This window comes from Capra hircus, chromosome 20 (genome assembly GCF_001704415.2).
Source record: "Capra hircus breed San Clemente chromosome 20, ASM170441v1, whole genome shotgun sequence".
Lineage (NCBI taxonomy): Eukaryota > Metazoa > Chordata > Mammalia > Artiodactyla > Bovidae > Capra > Capra hircus.
Genome location: NC_030827.1, coordinates 55,914,692 through 55,931,934, shown reverse-complemented (window position 1 = coordinate 55,931,934; position 17,243 = coordinate 55,914,692). Strand labels below are relative to the sequence as shown.

Below are 17,243 nucleotides of genomic sequence, written 5' to 3'. Positions count from 1 at the left end.
TCCTGAGATTAGTTATGTGGCTGCTACATACTGGAATTTACCTGGGAGCCAAAAGAGAGAGCTTTGGTTCTAGGGTCTTAATTATCATACATACTACAAGTCAGGCTCTTTGGCGTCACTGTGTGTCCCACCCCTTCCAGACAAGCAGAAGGAACAGTCATGCTTTAAGGCAAATTATTCTCTGTTTCAGATTTTCCAGTGGAAAAAGGAATGTCCATTAGGCAGATTACTGTACCTTCCCTCTGTCACGCCAGGGTAAGCTTCCTAGAGCAGCTAATTCTCCTCCTGCAGGACTGGCAGCTCCCAGCCATCAGCTGGTGGGGCAGAATTCCTTCCTTCTCTGAGGCACCTGTGGCCCCAAAGACGCCCCTTCCACCTGGGGCAGCGCCCAGCTGATCGAGCACTCCAGTGCCCTGGAGGCTCAGAGGACTGGAAACAACGGGACTGGATGCTTGCGGGGCTTCTGGAGGCTGGCACGTCCCATCCTGCCTGCCACTCTGCCATCTCCAGGGATCATCCAAGTGCCGGCACCCCGGTAACCTGTCTCCTTGGCCTCCTGCCGCTCTGTGGCTTTCCCATCCATGGGCTTCTGACTCCTCTTCTGCTTCCATGCCAGCTGGTCCCATTGGGCTGTCTGGGTCCTGGCTACGAGGTGGATAATCCCTTTTGCATCCTCAGAGTTTTCCAAGGATGCAAACCTTAACTGAAATCTGGCTTGCTTTCTACTTTTCTATTTTCCATCACCTGGGTTGGGGATTTATGGTATGTCAGTCCTCTCCTCCCCAACCCATCCCCCCACCTGAATCATTTGCAATCCATCACTCTTCTTCCTTTTGGAAAATAATCCCCCATCTGTTGACTCCTTGACATTGTGTAATTCCTCTCTTTCCTCCTTTTTGTCTCCTTCTGGGATGGCCTGGTGATTGCTCCCTCCCACTTCCCCAATTCAATTAAGATGTGACTCTGTGTGTATGTGTGTATACCTATATACTCTCAAGACCCTGGCTGCAACATCTGATGACCTGGATTCTAATTTCTGCTTTGTATGCACTTGTTTGCGTGACTTTGGCCAAGTACCTGAATGTTTTTAAGGTTGTTGACTCTTCTGAAAAATGCAGATAGATAACGGTAGTTGTTATAGCATGTAGTAGTTGCAAGGATGCAGTGAGAAGATCCATATGAGGCGATTGGCACGGTTCCGGCATAACTTGAGAACTGTTAACTATGATCACACTGGGCTGCTTGTTTTCCTTCCCAAATCCCACCAGCTGGGGAAACGTCAGTGTTCTTAGGAATGACCCAAGCTCTTCCCCACCAGCGATCCCTGCCTTCTTTGAATCGGGGCATCTCTGCCGCGCCCCCATCCCACTTCTTTATGACAATGTCCTGGTCTACACTTCACTGCCAGGGTCACTGTCTTCTTATCCATCATATCCTTGTCTCTTTCTTTTGTCTATTTTTAAATTTTTATTTCCCCGTGTGGCCTGCGGGATCCTAGCTCCCTGACCAGGAATCGAACCCATGCCCCCAAGCATTGGGAGCCCAGAATCTTAACCACTGGACTTCAGGGGAAGTCCTGTCCTTGTCTTTCTATATCACCAGGTGGAACCCTTCAGCCTTGGTCAGATGACTTATTTTCCTTAAACCTACACAGGCTGTGCTGTATAGATAATTATCTCATATAAATGTCAGGCCTGTTCTAAGGTTATATTTTCATAATTCTTCCACTGGAAGGATGGACATGGGACTAAACTACTCCCTTTGGGAAGGATCTTACCCTCTACCTCTCATCTGGAGATTGGGCCCTGGGTCAGGAGTGGCGCTGATCCCGGGGGGTGATCATCTAGGACACTCTTGGCAGAGAAGCAGGGTGGCACTCTCACATGGGAATGGCCCAGTAGGGAGGACACCAGGAGGTAACCTTCAACACCTGAATTCAGTGCCTGAGCTCAGACAAAGACCTTGGAGTCCCGGGACAAACCCAGCGGTGCTTCTGTGCTTCCCTGACTTTCTTCGATTTCTCTTAAACTGGGACTTTTGGAAATTCCAGTCTGTCTCAACCCTGCTGAGTCACAAGGATAAGGAATTCTGTCCGAGCATGAGGCAGACTTGGAAGATGGCTCTTTGGGAGGAGGAATGGGGACAGCAGAGGGAATTGAATGGAGGGCTTCCTAAGGCATTTGGAATGATCTTGGCACACAGAGCCAGCAAGCTAATGACCTTCCTGTGCCAGGGATGTGGGGAGGCAGGAAAGATGGGGAGGAGGCTTAACCTGGCTTGCGCTTGATCTTTCGCGTATTCTGAGAGGTGGCATGGCCCTTTCTCAGGATGGAATGGGGAGGAAGGGAGAAGAAACTCTGGCAGATACTGGGAGATAAGAACATGACCACATACTTTTGTCCATGCGGCTTGAGGTTTTATGAATTCCCAGAGCAACAGACACATTTCTATCCAAAACACAGAAAAGATACCCAAAAGGTAACTCCTGATTGACCGTGATTCTGAAGGATGTCTTCACTATCCTCTTATAGGTAGATAATTAAGTATAAAATAGAACTATACAATATTTAAAAGCGACCAGAGAAGCTCCCCACCCCACCACCTTATCCACAGGGATCATTCCAAGACTCCCAGTGGATGCTTGAGACCACAGATAATGACAAATCCTGTATATTACGTTTTCCCCTATACTAGTGGGCAGGTATTCTGGACAAAAGGATGAATCATATCCCTGGTGAGACACAGGGACAGCATGAGATTTCATAATGCAACCTAGAGTAGTGTGCAATTTTAAATTTATGAATTGTTCATTTCTGGAATTTTCCTTATAACATTTTTGGACTGTGGTTGACCCTGGTTAACTGAAACCACGCAAAGTGAAACCTTGGATAAGTGAGAACTACTGTATACAAAGAGCTGGGAGGTCTGCCTCTCAAACTGTTCGTCCAATGAAAGGCCATGTGATTTAGGACAAGATGCTTAACTTGCCTCTACATTTCCTGAGGTTTAAAATAACTGTTGATTAAAAAAAAGAAAAATCTCCTTTAAGATGTCATGAAGAATAAGGGAATATTCATGTCATACTTTGAGGAACTTCAGGGAGCAAAGTGCTTTAAAAATGCCATCTGGTCTGTGAAGTTTTTAGGTATTTGAGGAGAACTATAAAATGCAGCAGGAAAAAAGCACAGACATCTCTAGAAAGCATTGAGCTGTGCATTTAAAGAAAGCTAAAAACAATATCTTATGTTTAATAAGAAAGTGGAGTATTGGCATTGGGTAGAAAGGAAAAAAGGAAGTGATAGAAAAAAATTCTTTAAAACCTTATGCTCAGTTAAGTCTCTTTTCATTGTCATTCCCAGAATTCCATCCTACTGTTTTTGAGTTCACAGAAATAATTAGCTTCCTAGGGACGCAGTAGCAAAGTAGGTGGCTTAAAACAAGAAAAATTAACTTTCTCATAGTGGTGGATGCTGGACGTCTAGGTGGGAATGGTTTCTTCTATGGGCTCTGATGGAGAATCTGGTCCTTCTTGTCTCCTAGCCATTGTCTGCAATTCTTAGTGTTCCTCACTTGCAGATGGATGACCTTAATTTTTTAAAAAATTTTTATTTTATATTGGAGTATTGGAAGCAGGAGGAGAAGGGGATGACAGAAGATGAGATGGTTGGATGGCATCACTGACTCAATGGACATGAGTTTGAGCAAGCTCTGGAAGATGGTGAAGGACAGGGAAGCCTGGCGTGCTGCAGTCCACGGTGTCGCAAAGAGTTGGACACGACTGAGTGACTGAACAATTAGAGTATGCTGCTGCTGCTGCTGCTAAGTTGCTTCAGTCGTGTCCAACTCTGTGCGACTCCATAGACAGCAGCCCACCAGGCTCCCCCGTCCCTGGGATTCTCCAGGCAAGAACACTGGAGTGGGTTGCCATTTCCTTCTCCAATGCTTGAAAGTGAAAAGTGAAAGTGAAGTCGCTTAGTCGTGTCCGACTCTTAGCAAACCCCTGGACTGCAGCCTACCAGGCTCCTCTGTCCGTGGGATTTTCCAGGCAAGAGTACTGGAGTGGGCTTCCAACTAACAATGTTATGAGAGTTTCAGGTGAATAGCAAAGGGACTCATCCATATGTATACATGTATCCATTCTCCCCCAAACTCCCCTCCCATCCAGGCTGCCATATAACACTGGGCAGAGTTCCCTGTGCTCCACAGTACGTCCTTGTTGGCTATCCATTTCAGACACAGTGGTGTGCACATGTCCATCCCAAATTGCCAATCTATCTGTTTCCCCCAACCTTCCCTCACCAGCAACCTTAAGTTTATTCTCTAAGTCTGTGAGTGTTGGATGACCAGTTCTGCCTCTTTCTTCACAAGGCCTTCTCTCTGTGACTCTCAGCATCAAAACCCCCATTCTCTTATAAGGACAACAGTCATACTGGATTACAGTCCACCCTAACAACCTCATCCTAGTTTGCAAAGAGCTAATTTCCAAATAAAGTCACATTCACATGTGTTGGGGACGGCTAAGACTTCAACGTATTTTGAGGAGAGGACACACTTCAACCTACAATACTGACCAACTTAAAACTAAGCCGTCACTTTGCCTGGGTGATGAAGGCAACTCTCTGTGTGGGTGAGGCGTCTTGGGGGCACCTTCTAGGGCAGGCAGGAAGCCCAGGGACTGAGCTGCAGGGAAGTGAATTGTGCTGCGCGTGCCTTTATGCAACTTTTCCCTGGGTACCATAGTGCCCTCAACTAGCCACCCCCAACCCTGCCTCAGTTGTCCTTCTGCTCTCTGTCCAAGACATTTATTTTTAGTTTATCAGATAAATCAAATACTTAAAATGAGAGTTAGTTGGAAGGGGGGACCTATGTATACAGACAGCTGATTCACTTTGTTGTTCAGCAGAAACTAACACAACATTGTAAAGCAATTATACTCCCATTTAAAAAAATGGATTAGTTAAATAAAAAGGTCAAATGTATTTTTTTTAAAAAGGGTCAGAACATGCATTCTTGGCCTCTTGCACTCCGCTTCGTTTTCCTCGGCTCTATCTGCCACAGCCACAAAGGAGTTCTCTTGACCTTCTGCAGCAAAGAGACCATGCCCCCCTCCCCAGAGAGGATGCCTTCGCTCAGCTGGAAGCAGCTGGTGATGTCAGATGCGTTACAAAATTAAATGCCTTCTACTGCTGAATCTTATTTTAAAGCTTCTCTGAGTCTCCTGCATTTTCTTGCATATGGTTATCACCAGGGGTGACGGGGTGGGAGGAGAGGAGGAAAGACAGGGGAGGACACTTCCAGCAGAGTGCACGCACGCTTGTGTGCTCAGCTGCTCGGTCGTGTCCAGCTCTTTGCAACCCCATGGACTGCCGTCCGCCAGGCTCCTCTGTCCATGGGATTCTCCAGGCAAGAATACTGGAGTGGGTTGCCATTTCCAGGGAATCTTCTCAACCCAGGGATCGAACCCGCATCTCCTGCATTGCAGGCAGCTTCTTTACCACTGAGCCACCAGGGACAATTCCAAGACTCGCTGTCACCTCCAGCCTGACAGTCTCGGCTCACATTCTCGTGCAGGTTCGTGTATATTCATCTGAGTACAGGGTCAATTCTGGATGACTGGAGTCAGCTACTTTTTAGCTTCTGCTGCCAGAAAATGGATTACTTTTCCTTCAACAAAATGTGAACACGGTGGCCTCTCATTTTTGCAAAAACAATATGCTTTTGACAGTATTAATGAAATGACTCCAGTTTATCCAAATTGATGAAACCTTTGGCTGTTCACTCCTGTCTGCTTTGACTGCAGTGCCCCCTAGTGGATACTTTTCTAACAAGGTTCTCATGGTTGATCACTTGCCAGAAATAGAAGAATGCATTTTAGCAAACATTATTTTCTAAAGTAGGTCTGTATTTTTTTCTTTTTTTTTTCAATGAAAGTTCACTCCAATATATGACCAAATTATGTATATGTATAATCCTCTGATTATTCACATGAAATTCTCTGCACGTCCCCTGCTAATTTCAGGAAAGGAGAGAGAAGGAAGGGAGATATAATCAAACAGGCACAGAAGGAAATGACCATGAGGACTTCAGAACTGTGCTCGGTAACATGATGTATGTGTCTGCTGCTGCTGCTGCTGCTAAGTCGCTTCAGTCGTGTCCCACTCTATGCGACCCCATAGACGGCAGCCCACCAGGCTCCCCCGTCCCTAGGATTCTCCAGGCAAGAACACTGGAGTGGGTTGCCATTTCCTTCTCCAATGCATGAAAGTGAAAAGTGGAAGTGAAGTCGCTCAGTCGTGTCCGACTCTTCGTGACCCCCTGGACTGCAGCCTACCAGGCTCCTCCGTCCATGGGATTTTCCAGGCAAGAGCACTGAAGTAGGGTGTCACTGCCTTCTCCGGATGTATGTGTCTAGAAAAACAAAAGCTCTGGAAATACGGTATAGTGAAGCTTTAAAACTGAGATTTACATGACTAAACAATTTTTAAAACAGGATAAGGATATGAATTTCTGCAGCCACAGTCTGACCTCTATTTTCTGCCTGAGGGCTTGTGACAAGTACATGGGGAGGAAACAGCGGGTCCCCAGTTAAAGGCCACTTTCTTACTGCTTTGCATAAAGATGTTCTGCCCTGAACTTTATCCCCATTTTAATCAGCAACTCCTGGGATCTCCAGCTATTCTGTGGGCTCTGGCTCCTTCTGGCCCACAATTAGGGTGGAGGTGAAGGCCCTGGCCTCACTTCCTGGCTCTGTAGCTTCTAGAAGACTGTGCGGCACAAAGTCTAGGGATTCAAGTAAGTATTATCTTGTACAGGAAACAGATTGGGGTGTGAGTGGGGGGTTCTCAGTCCTCTCTGAAGCTATCGTATAGATCCCCACACTTGAGATTTTGCAAACGAGCCAAGAGGGAAGGAAAGTTCTAAATGGGGGATTAAAGAATGATTGCTAATTTAAAAATGTTTTCTCCAATAAATGGCATTAAAAGTAGTAATTATATAATTACTATCCACATTAGTTCATAAAAGAGAGAACAGTTTAATACAAAAGATGAGACGTAATTATAGATGGACATTTCATCCAGAGGAAGTTGTGTTTTATATATATATATATAATATGTATGTGTTGTTGTCTTTCCTTGTCTTTCATTTCACCATAGAACAAGGAAAAATTTGTTCTGAATTGGCAGCTGTCTGTGGACTGACTTTGGGGAGCTCTGATCCTGAACTTTGACTCTCCCTGGTAATTTGGAATGCATCTCCACTATGTGATTTCTTTGGAACTGAGACGCAGGGCCCGCTGTTGTATAAGGATAGGCGAACCGTGAAAAAGAGAATCTACCCTCCGGGGTTACAGAATTTGTCCCTGCTGGGCTCTGCTTGCTGTGGAGGGTACATGAGAAAGTCAGATCACTGAGAACCCTGGGGACCGCAGGACCCAAAGACACCGCCTAGTTAATCCTCTCGGGTTAGTGCAGAACCGCCTGTGGAGTATCCTGGAGAGATGGGCTGTGCTCATGCTCAGGGCCCAAGCACTGTTGTACATGGCAACGCTAACCCCTGTAGCGCTCACACTTAAAAAGGAAATCCTCAGACTCTTAGAATCAGCAATTTACAGCCAGAGTGGGACTAAAATCATGCAGTTGAATTTCCCCATATTACAAGGTCACTAATTCACCTGCAAGAGGCAAAGGACAAGCAGATTCAGTGAGATGCTCTTTGAAAGGGCTGGCATTCGCCTGTAAGCACCAGTGCCCAGTGATGGAGCCTTGAACGCAGATGTCCTGGGGATGGTGGATGGCTGCGCTCGGCTCTCCTGACACTTAACCTTACACTTAACCCCACCCCCTGGGGCACACTCTCTACTTACTAGGAGCCCTGTGAGTCTAGGAAAACACAACAGTAGAGAACTTTCTTGAGAGCCTTCTCCCACTAGGCTTGGATCAGTTATTTTAGAGTCTAAGCTTTCTCTTAGCCAAGCCCTTATTTTACAAATATTTAATTGTTAGGTTTTCTTTTCAAATTTAGTTCCCTTTTCACATGTACTCTTCCAAATGGGCCACAGTGTCCCAATGTCCAGTTGACACCAAATATTTACATAATTTATGGATTCTCCTATTCTGTGCATTTTGGAAGTTAATGCACTGCATACTATTACTCATAATTTTCTTTTTTAATTAATTAATTTTTTATTGGAGGATAATTGCTACGCAATGTTGTGCTGGTTTCTAACATACATCAACATGAATCAGCCACAGGTACACACATGTCCCCTTCTCTCTTGAACCTTCCTCCCACCTCCCATAACCATCCCATCCCTCTAGGTTGTCACAGAGCACCAGGCTGAGCTCTCTGTGCTACGCGGCAACTTCCCGTAGGCTATCTGTTTTACACATGCTAATATTTCTGTTTCAGTGCTACTCTTTGAATTTGTCCCACTCTATCTTTCCTACCAATAATTTTGCCACCTGATGCGAAGAACTGACTCATTGGAAAAGACCCTGATGCTGGAAAAGATTGAAGGCGGGAGGAGAAGGGGACGACAGAGGATGAGATGGCTGGATGGCATCACTGACTCAATAGACATGAGTTTGAGTGAACTCTGGGAGTTGGTGATGGACAGGGAGGCCTGGCGTGCTGTGGTTCACGGGGTCACAAAGAGTTGGACACGACTGAGTGAACTGAACTGAACTGATCTTTCCTACCAGCCACCCCCCTCCATGCCCCCCGTGTCCACAAGTCTGTCTGTTCTCTATGTCTGAGTCTCTATTCTTGCCCTGCCATTTTTCTAGATACCAAGTGTATGTGTTAATATATGATATGTGTTTTTTCTCATGTACAACTGGCTCTAGGTTCATCCACCTCACTAGAACAGACTCAAATGCATTACATTTTATGGCTGAGTAACTGCTGCTGCTGCTGCTAAGTTGCTTCAGTCATGTCTGACTCTGTGCGACCCCGGAGACGGCAGCCCACCAGGCTCCCCCGTCCCTGGGATTCTCCAGGCAAGAACACTGGAGTGGGTTGCCATTTCCTTCTCCAATGCATGAAAGTGAAAAGTGAAAATTAAAAGTGAAGTCACCTAGTCATGTCTGACTCTTCGCGACCCCCTGGACTGCAGCCCACCAGGCTCCTCCGTCCATGGGATTTTCCAGGCAAGAGTACTGGAGTGGGCTGCCATTCCATTGTGTATATGTACCACACTTTATCCATTCATCTGTTGACAGACGTCTAGGTTGCTTCCGTGTCCTGTAAATAGTGCTGCAACGAACACTAAGGTACATGTGTCTTTTTCAATTATGATTTTCTCAGGGTATTTGCCTAATAGTGGGATTGCTGAGTATTCATATGATAGTTTTATTCCTAGTTTTTAAAGGAATCTCCATATTGTTTCCATAGTGGCTTTATCAATTTACATTCCCACCAACAGTGTAAGAGGCTTCCACTTTCTCCACATCCTCTCCAGCATTTATCGTTTGTAAGTTTTTTGATGATGGCCATTCTGACTAGTGTGAGGAGATACTTCACTATAGTTTTGCTTTGGAATTCTCTAATAATAAGTGATGCTGAGCATTTTTTCTTGTGTTTATTAGCCATCTGGATGTCTTCTTTGGAGAAATGTCTGTTTTGGTCTTCTGCCCATTTTTTGATTGGATTGTTTGTTTTTCTGTTCTTGAGATGCATAAGCTGCTTGTACATTTTGGAAAATAATCCTTTGTCAGTTGCTTTACCCATTCTAAGGGCTGTCCTTTCATCTTGTTTATGATTTCATTTGCTGTGCAAAAGTTTCTTAAGTTTAATTAGGTCCCATTTGTTCATTTTTGTTTTTATTTCCATTACTCTAGTAGGCGTTTCACAGAGGATCTTGCTGTGATTTATGTCAATAAATGTTTTGCCTATGTTTCCCTCTAAAGATATTTAAAATTTCTCGGCTTACATTTAGGTCTTCAATTCTTTTTTAGTTTACCTTTGTTTATGGCGTTAGGAAGTGTTCTAATTTCATTCTTTTACACATATCTGTCCAACTTTCTAAGCACCACTTATTGAAGAGACTATCTTTTCTCCATTGTATAGTCTTGCCTCCTTTGTCAAAGACCTGGTGCCCACAAGTGTGTGAGTTTTATCTCTGGCCTTTCTATCTTGTTTCATTGCTCTATATTTCTGTTTTTGTGCCAGTACCATACTGTCTTGATGACTATAGCTTTGTAGTATAGTTTGAAATCAGGACGGTTGATTACCCTATCTCCATCCTTCTTTCTCAAGATTGCTTTGGTTCTTTTGGGTCTTTTATGTTTCCACACAAATTATGAAACTTTGTTCTAATTTTGTGAAAATGTCATTGGTAATTTGATAGGGATTGCATTAAGAGTGCTTTGGGTAGTATAGTCATTTTCACAATATTGATCCTTCCAATCCAATTACATGGTGTGTCTCTCCGTCTGTTTATGTCGTCTTTGACTTTTTTCATCAGTGTCTTACAGTTTTCTGTATATAGCTCTTTTGTCTCCTTACGTAGGTTTATTCCTCAGTTCAGTTCAGTTGCTCAGTTGTGTCCGACTCTTTGCGACCCCATGAATCGCAGCACGTCAGGCCTCCCTGTCCATCACCATCTCCTGGAGTTCACTCAGACTCACGTCCATCGAGTCCGTGATGCCATCCAGCCATCTCATCCTCTATCATCCTCTTCTCCTCCTGCCCCCAATCCCTCCCAGCATCACAGTCTTTTCCAATGAGTCAACTCTTCGCATGAGGTGGCCAAAGTACTGGAGCTTCAGCTTTAGCATCATTCCTTCCAAAGAAATCCCAGGGCTGATCTCCTTCAGAATGCACTGGTTGGATCTCCTTGCAGTCCAAGGAACTCTCAAGAGTCTTCTCCAACACCACAGTTCAAAAGTATCAATTCTTCGGCGCTCAGCTTTCTTCACAGTCCAGCTCTCACATCCATACATGACCACAGGGAAAACCACAGCCTTGACTAGACGGACCTTAGTCGGCAAAGTAATATCTCTGCTTTTGAATATACTATCTAGGTTGGTCATAACTTTTCTTCCAAGGAGTAAGCGTCTTTTAATTTCATGGCTGCAGTCACCATCTGCAGTGATTTTGGAGCCCAAGAAAATAAAGTCTGACACTGTTTCTACTGTTTCCCCATCTATTTCCCATGAAGTGATGGGACCGGATGCCATGATCTTCGTTTTCTGAATGTTGAACTTTAAGCCAACTTTTTCGCTCTCCTCTTTCAATTTCATCAAGAGGCTTTTTAGCTCCTTTTCACTTTCTGCTATAAGGGTGGTGTCATCTGCATATCTGAGGTTATTGATATTTCTCCTGGCAATCTTGATTCCAGCTTGTGTTTCTTCCAGCCCAGCGTTTCTTCCAGCCCAGCGTTTCTCATGATGTACTCTGCATAGAAGTTAAATAAGCAGGGTGACAATATACAGCCTTGACGTACTCCTTTTCCTATTTGGAACCAGTCTGTTGTTCCATGTCCAGTTCTAACTGTTGCTTCCTGACCTGCATACAGATTTCTCAAGAGGCAGGTTAGATGGTCTGGTATTCCCATCTCTTTCAGAATTTTCCACATTTTATTGTGATCCACACAGTCAAAGGCTTTGGCATAGTCCATAAAGCAGAAATAGATGTTTTTCTGGAACTCTCTTGCTTTTTCCATGATCCAGCGGATGCTGGCAATTTGATCTTCCTAGGTATTTTATTATTTTTGTTGCAATGGTCAATGGGATTGATTCCTTAATTTCTCTTTCTGATTTTTCATTGTTAATGTAAAGGAATGCAAGTAATTTCTGTGTATTGATTTTGTATTCCTGCAACTTCGCTAAATTCACTGATTAGCTTTAGCTCTTAGTAATTTTCTGATAGTATCTTTAGGGTTTTCCATATATGGTATCATGTCACCTGCAAACAGTGAGAGTTTTACTTCTTTTCTAATCTGGATTCCTTTTATTTCTTTTTCTTCTCTGATTGCTGTGACTAGGACTTCCAAACTTATGTTGAATAACAGTGGCGAGAGTGGGCACCCTTGTCTTATTCCTGATGCTAGAGGAAATTCAGGTTTTCACCATTGAAAACAATGTTTGCTGTGGGTTTATCATATATGTGCATTGATTTTGTATTCCTGCAACTTTGCTAAATTCACTGATTAGCTTTAGCTCTTAGTAATTTTCTGATAGTATCTTTAGGGTTATATATTATTACCTTAATGGTAACTTCCTTCTAGCTGATTTTCTGGAGAGTTTATAATAAATGGGTATTGAACTTTGTCAGAAAGCTTTTTCTGCATCTATTGTGATTACCATGATTTTCATGTTTTAATTTATTAAGATGGCGTGTCAAATTGAGTCAGTGCTATGTACTGAAGAATTTGGGCATCCCTTGGATAAATCCAACTTGATCATGGTGTATGATGCTTTTAATGTGTTGTTGGATCCTGTTTGCTAGAATTTGGTTGAGAATTTTTGCATCTATGTTCATCAGTGATATTGGTCTATAATTTTCTTTTTTTATGATGCCTATGTCTGGCTTTGGTTTTCAAGGTGAGGTTGGCTTCATAGAATGAGTTGGGAGTGTTCCTTCCTCTGCAATTTTTTGAAAGAGTTTGAGAAGGATAGGCATTCGTTTTTCTCTAAACATTTGACAGAATTCACCTGTGAAGCCATCTGACCCAAGGCTTTTGTTTTTGGGGAGATTTTTGATCATAGCTTCAATGTCAGTGCCTGTGATTGGTTTGCTCAAAATTTCTATTTTTTCCGTGGTTCAGTCTTGGAAAGTTAAATTTTTCTAAGAATTTTTCCATCTCTTCCAGGTTGTCCATTTCATTGGCATATAGTTGCTCCTAATAGTCTCTTATGATCCTTTGCATTTCCACATTGTCTATCGTAACCTCTCCTTTTTCATTTCTAATTTTGCTGATTTGAGTCTTCTCCCTTTTTTTCTTGATGAGTCTGGCTGATGATCTGGTACTTTTATCTTCTCAAAGAACTAACTTTTAGTTTTATTGATCTTTACCATTATTTTCTTCATTTTCTTCTGCTATGATCTTTATGATTTCTTTCCTTCTGCTAACTTTGGTTTTTTTGTGTGCTTCTTTTTTAGCTGCTTTTGGTGTATAGTCAAGTTGTTTATTTGATGGTTTTCTTGTTTCTTGAGGTAGGCTTGCATTGCTATAAACTTCCCTCTCAGAACTGTTTTTGCTGCATCCCATAGGCTTGGGGTCATTGTGTTTTCACTGTCATCGTTTTCTAGGTTTTTAAAAAATTTCCTTTTTGATGTCTTCAGTGACCTATTGGTTATTTAGAAGCATGTTGGTTAGCCTCCATGTGTTTGTGTTTTTTACAGTTTTTCTTATTTTATTCCTGTAATTGATATCTAGTCTCACAGCACTGTGGTCAGAAAGATGATAGACAGAATTTCAATTTTCTTAAATACACCAAGGCTTGATTTGTGATCCAAGATGTGATCTATCCTGGAAAATGTTCTTTGTACACTTGAGAATAAAGTCTATTCTTCTGCACTTGGATGGAATGTCTTGAAGATATCAATTAGGTCTGTTTGGTAAAATGTGTCATCTAAGGTTTGTATTTTCTCACTTTCTGGTTTGATGATTGGTCCGTTGGTGTGAGTGGGTGTTAAAGTCCTCTGCTATTATTGTGCTACTGTTGAGTTCCCCTGTTACGTCTGTTAATGTTTGCCTTATCTACTGAGGTGTTCCAATGCTGGATGTATAAATCGTTACAATTATTATGTCTTCTTGGATTGAGCCCTTGATCATTATGTAGTGTCCTTCCTTATCTCTTGTAATATTCTTCATTTTAAGGTTTATTTTTTCTGACATAAGAATTGCTACTCCAGCTTTCTTTTGATTTCCATTTGACGGAATATCTTTTTCCATCCTTTACATTCAATCTGTGTGTGTCTCTAGGTTTGAAGTAGGTCTATAATGGACAGCATATATATATATATGGGTCTTGTTATGTATCTATTCATCCAGTCTGTGTCTTTTGGTTGGAACATTTAACCTACTACATTTAAAGTAATTATTGATACGTATGTTCCTATTTGCATTTTCTTAATTGTCTTAATGGACAATATTTTTGTTTTCTTAATAGTCTGAATGGAGTGAGAACAACAACAAAAAGAACTAGGGGAGAAAAAAAAAAAAAGAATCCCAGATAACTGGTCAATGCAATATTAAGCAAATAGTAACAAACGCAAAGGAACACACACACACAAACAAAACCAAAACAGCCCAAAGAAAACAAAGTCCAAGAGAGTGACCTAGTGAACCAGACAGAACCAAAACTGATGTCAACAAATTAAAAACAACAATAGCTGAAACTCAGAACAGAAAACAAGACCAAAGCCTAGAGCCTACCGAAGAATAAAGCAAAGAGAACAAACGTGACTAACCAACATGGTGACAAACAGAAGGAAAAAACAGAAGTATATAATTTTTATATATATGAGAAATATGTATATATATGAGAAACATTTATATATATGAGAAATATTTATATATATGAGAAATATGTATATGAGAAAAACTTCACCAAGAAAAGAACAATAAGAGAAACAAAACAAATGAAAAAAAAGAGAGAGGAGAAAACAACAACAGCAGCAACAACAAATCCCATAGAACCACAAAAAGTCAATGTAGAGGTTGAAGTATACAAAGGAAATAAAAAATGTAGGTGAACAAAAATCCTCAAAAACTTAAATGGATATAATGATAATAACAACAATCACAGTAACAGAGAAAAGGAAAAAAAAAAACAGAAAAAAAGGTCAGAATCAACTACAGAATAAGTTAAAATATAAGAACAATAATAAATGTTTTTCTTGGGTCTCAGCTGTCAGCATCCTTTTCCTTGCTTTTATTCACAGCCCACCTTCATCTTCCTAGGAGGCCCTCCAATACTGAGGGTGGTCTCTTGATCTGCTGTGGGGACAGTTCAGACTCGGAGTGTTCTTGCCTCCAATGTCCACAGCTGTTGGGGCTAGGACATTTTCCTTTGTGGAAACACTCATTGTCCTTTCACATATTCCATAGACACAGAGGCTATCTAGTTGACCCCGTGGATTTAATATGTACCTTGTACAGCTAGTAGAGAGCTTTTTAATCCTCTTCCTTAGCCACTCCATTCTTGGAGCTCAACTGTGGTTTTATCCCTACCTCTACTTGTGGGTAATCCATATGAGTTTGCTCTTGAGACTTCCCTGGAGGAAGTGGGTCTGCCCCAGTGAGAACAGGTAAGGAGGTGGCATAGCTGCTTAGATTGCAGGGACCCTGGCAGTGCCAGGTACATGGGAAAATCAGTGGCCTAGGGCACAGAAGATATGGTGCTATTAGAATCTTTGTATAGCCTCTAGCAGCTGGTGTTCAAAGGGCCTCCCTAGCTGGTCCTTCTCTATTGTTTGGTGAAGCAGGCATTTAAAGTGCCACCCTCTCTGAGGTCTTTCTATTGGTTAGCTGCCAGCGCTGACTAAGATGGGGAGAGAGAAGCTACATTGATGGCTCCGCCCCCTGCACATGACTCAGCAGCAGCACCCTGCCTCCATAGCTGCCTGTCTTTCCTCTGAACACGTTTTCCGATGCAGTCTGCTCTCTCCTGTTCCCTCAGACTGTCTTCCACGGTCGACAGTAGTCCTTGCCCTGGGATTGCTCTCCAGCGCCTACACTCCAGCTCCCAGCTGCTGTACATTCCAGTGGTCTTGCATCCCTTGTCTGGGATACACAGGGCTGTGGCACAGATTGTGCAGTCCTCTCTCCATGCAAATTGTCACAGATCAACTGCTTCACCCTCCAACAGCCTCAGACGCTGCCCCTTCATCCCAACTGATTGGCCAAATGTGGAGATCTCAATCCCGCTTCAGCTCTCCCACCTCCTGGGTGCAGGTCCAGTCTGCTCACTCTTCTCCCCTTTTCCCCTTCCTTTCTTCTTCCTACCAAGTTTTGTGTGAATCTATAGACTCCTTTCTGGTGGTCAGGGACTCCTGCCAGTTCTCAGCTGGTTCTCTGGGAGGTCTTCTGCACCTGAAGGCATCCATGAAGAGAGATACACTCTATATCCACCCACTCACCCGCCATCTTGTTTCTTCTCCTCATATTTTTCTTGACTATGTATCTTTCCATTTGCCTTGTCTTATGTTGCCAACCTTTGAATCAGTTGTATATTTCACCCAGTTAACTCAGTGTTTTGGTTTTGATGGTGTCTCTGTCATGAGCTGAATCACATCCCATCCTCTAGTTCACATTCTAATCCCTGGAACCTGTGAATGTTGTTACTTTATTTGAAATAAGTAATTTTGCAGATCTAATGAAGTCTAGGATCTTCGAATAGGAATCATCTTGGATTATCTCTGTGGGTTCTAAATCCAGTGGCAAGTGTCGTTATGAAAGACACACATGGGAAAGGAATACAGAGAAGGTGATGTGAGGATGAGAGCAGTGACTGGACGATGTGGCCATAGGCCGGGGAATGCTGGCGTCTCTCAGAGACTGGAACAAGTGAGGAAAGGATTCTTTCCTAGCGTCTGCAGAGGGCACGTGGCCCTGCCAACACCTTGATTGTGGATTTCTGGCCTACAGAACTGAGGGAGAATACATTTCTATTTTATTTACCTATGCTTTATTTTGGAGAAGGCAATGGCACCCCACGCCAGTACTCTTGCCTGGAAAATCACAGGGACGGAGGAGCCTGGTAGGCTGCAGTCCAAGGGGTAGCAAAGAGTCAGACACAACTGAGCAACTTCACTTTCACTTTTCACTTTCAAGCATTGGAGAAGGAAATGGCAACCCACTCCAGTGTTCTTGCCTGGAGAATCCCAGGGACGGGGGAGCCTGGTGGGCTGCTGTCTATGGGGTTGCACAGAGTCGGACATGACTGAAGCGACTTAGCAGTAGTAGCAGCATGCTTTATTTATTTTTATGAGCTTTAAAAAATAACCACATGGCTGGTAGGATCTTGTTCCCCAACCAGGGAATGAACCCATGCCTCCTGCAGTCGAAACATGGAGTCCTAACCACTGGACTGCCAGAAATTCCTCTTTCTGTTGTTTTAATCTACCAGGTTTGCTGTCACTTGTTAAGTTAGCCACAGGAAACTGATATAGTCTCCAATATTCTAAGGCTACATTCAACACATATGCCATGCAGTGCTAGTCATCCATTATTCTCATATTTAACGCTATTTTCCAACTGTCAACATCTTACTGCCCCTTTTAGGACACTGATC

General features: G+C 43.0%; 1 protein-coding gene across 1 annotated transcript in view; it reads left to right on the top strand.

The window, feature by feature from the left end:
* Positions 513-17,243, top strand: part of BASP1 (brain abundant membrane attached signal protein 1) — a 93,362-nt gene continuing 76,631 nt past the window's right edge. Inside the window, exon 1 of the mRNA XM_018065749.1 lies at positions 513-535. The gene's annotated coding sequence lies outside the window, so the exon portion shown is untranslated. The remainder of the gene's footprint in view (positions 536-17,243) is intronic.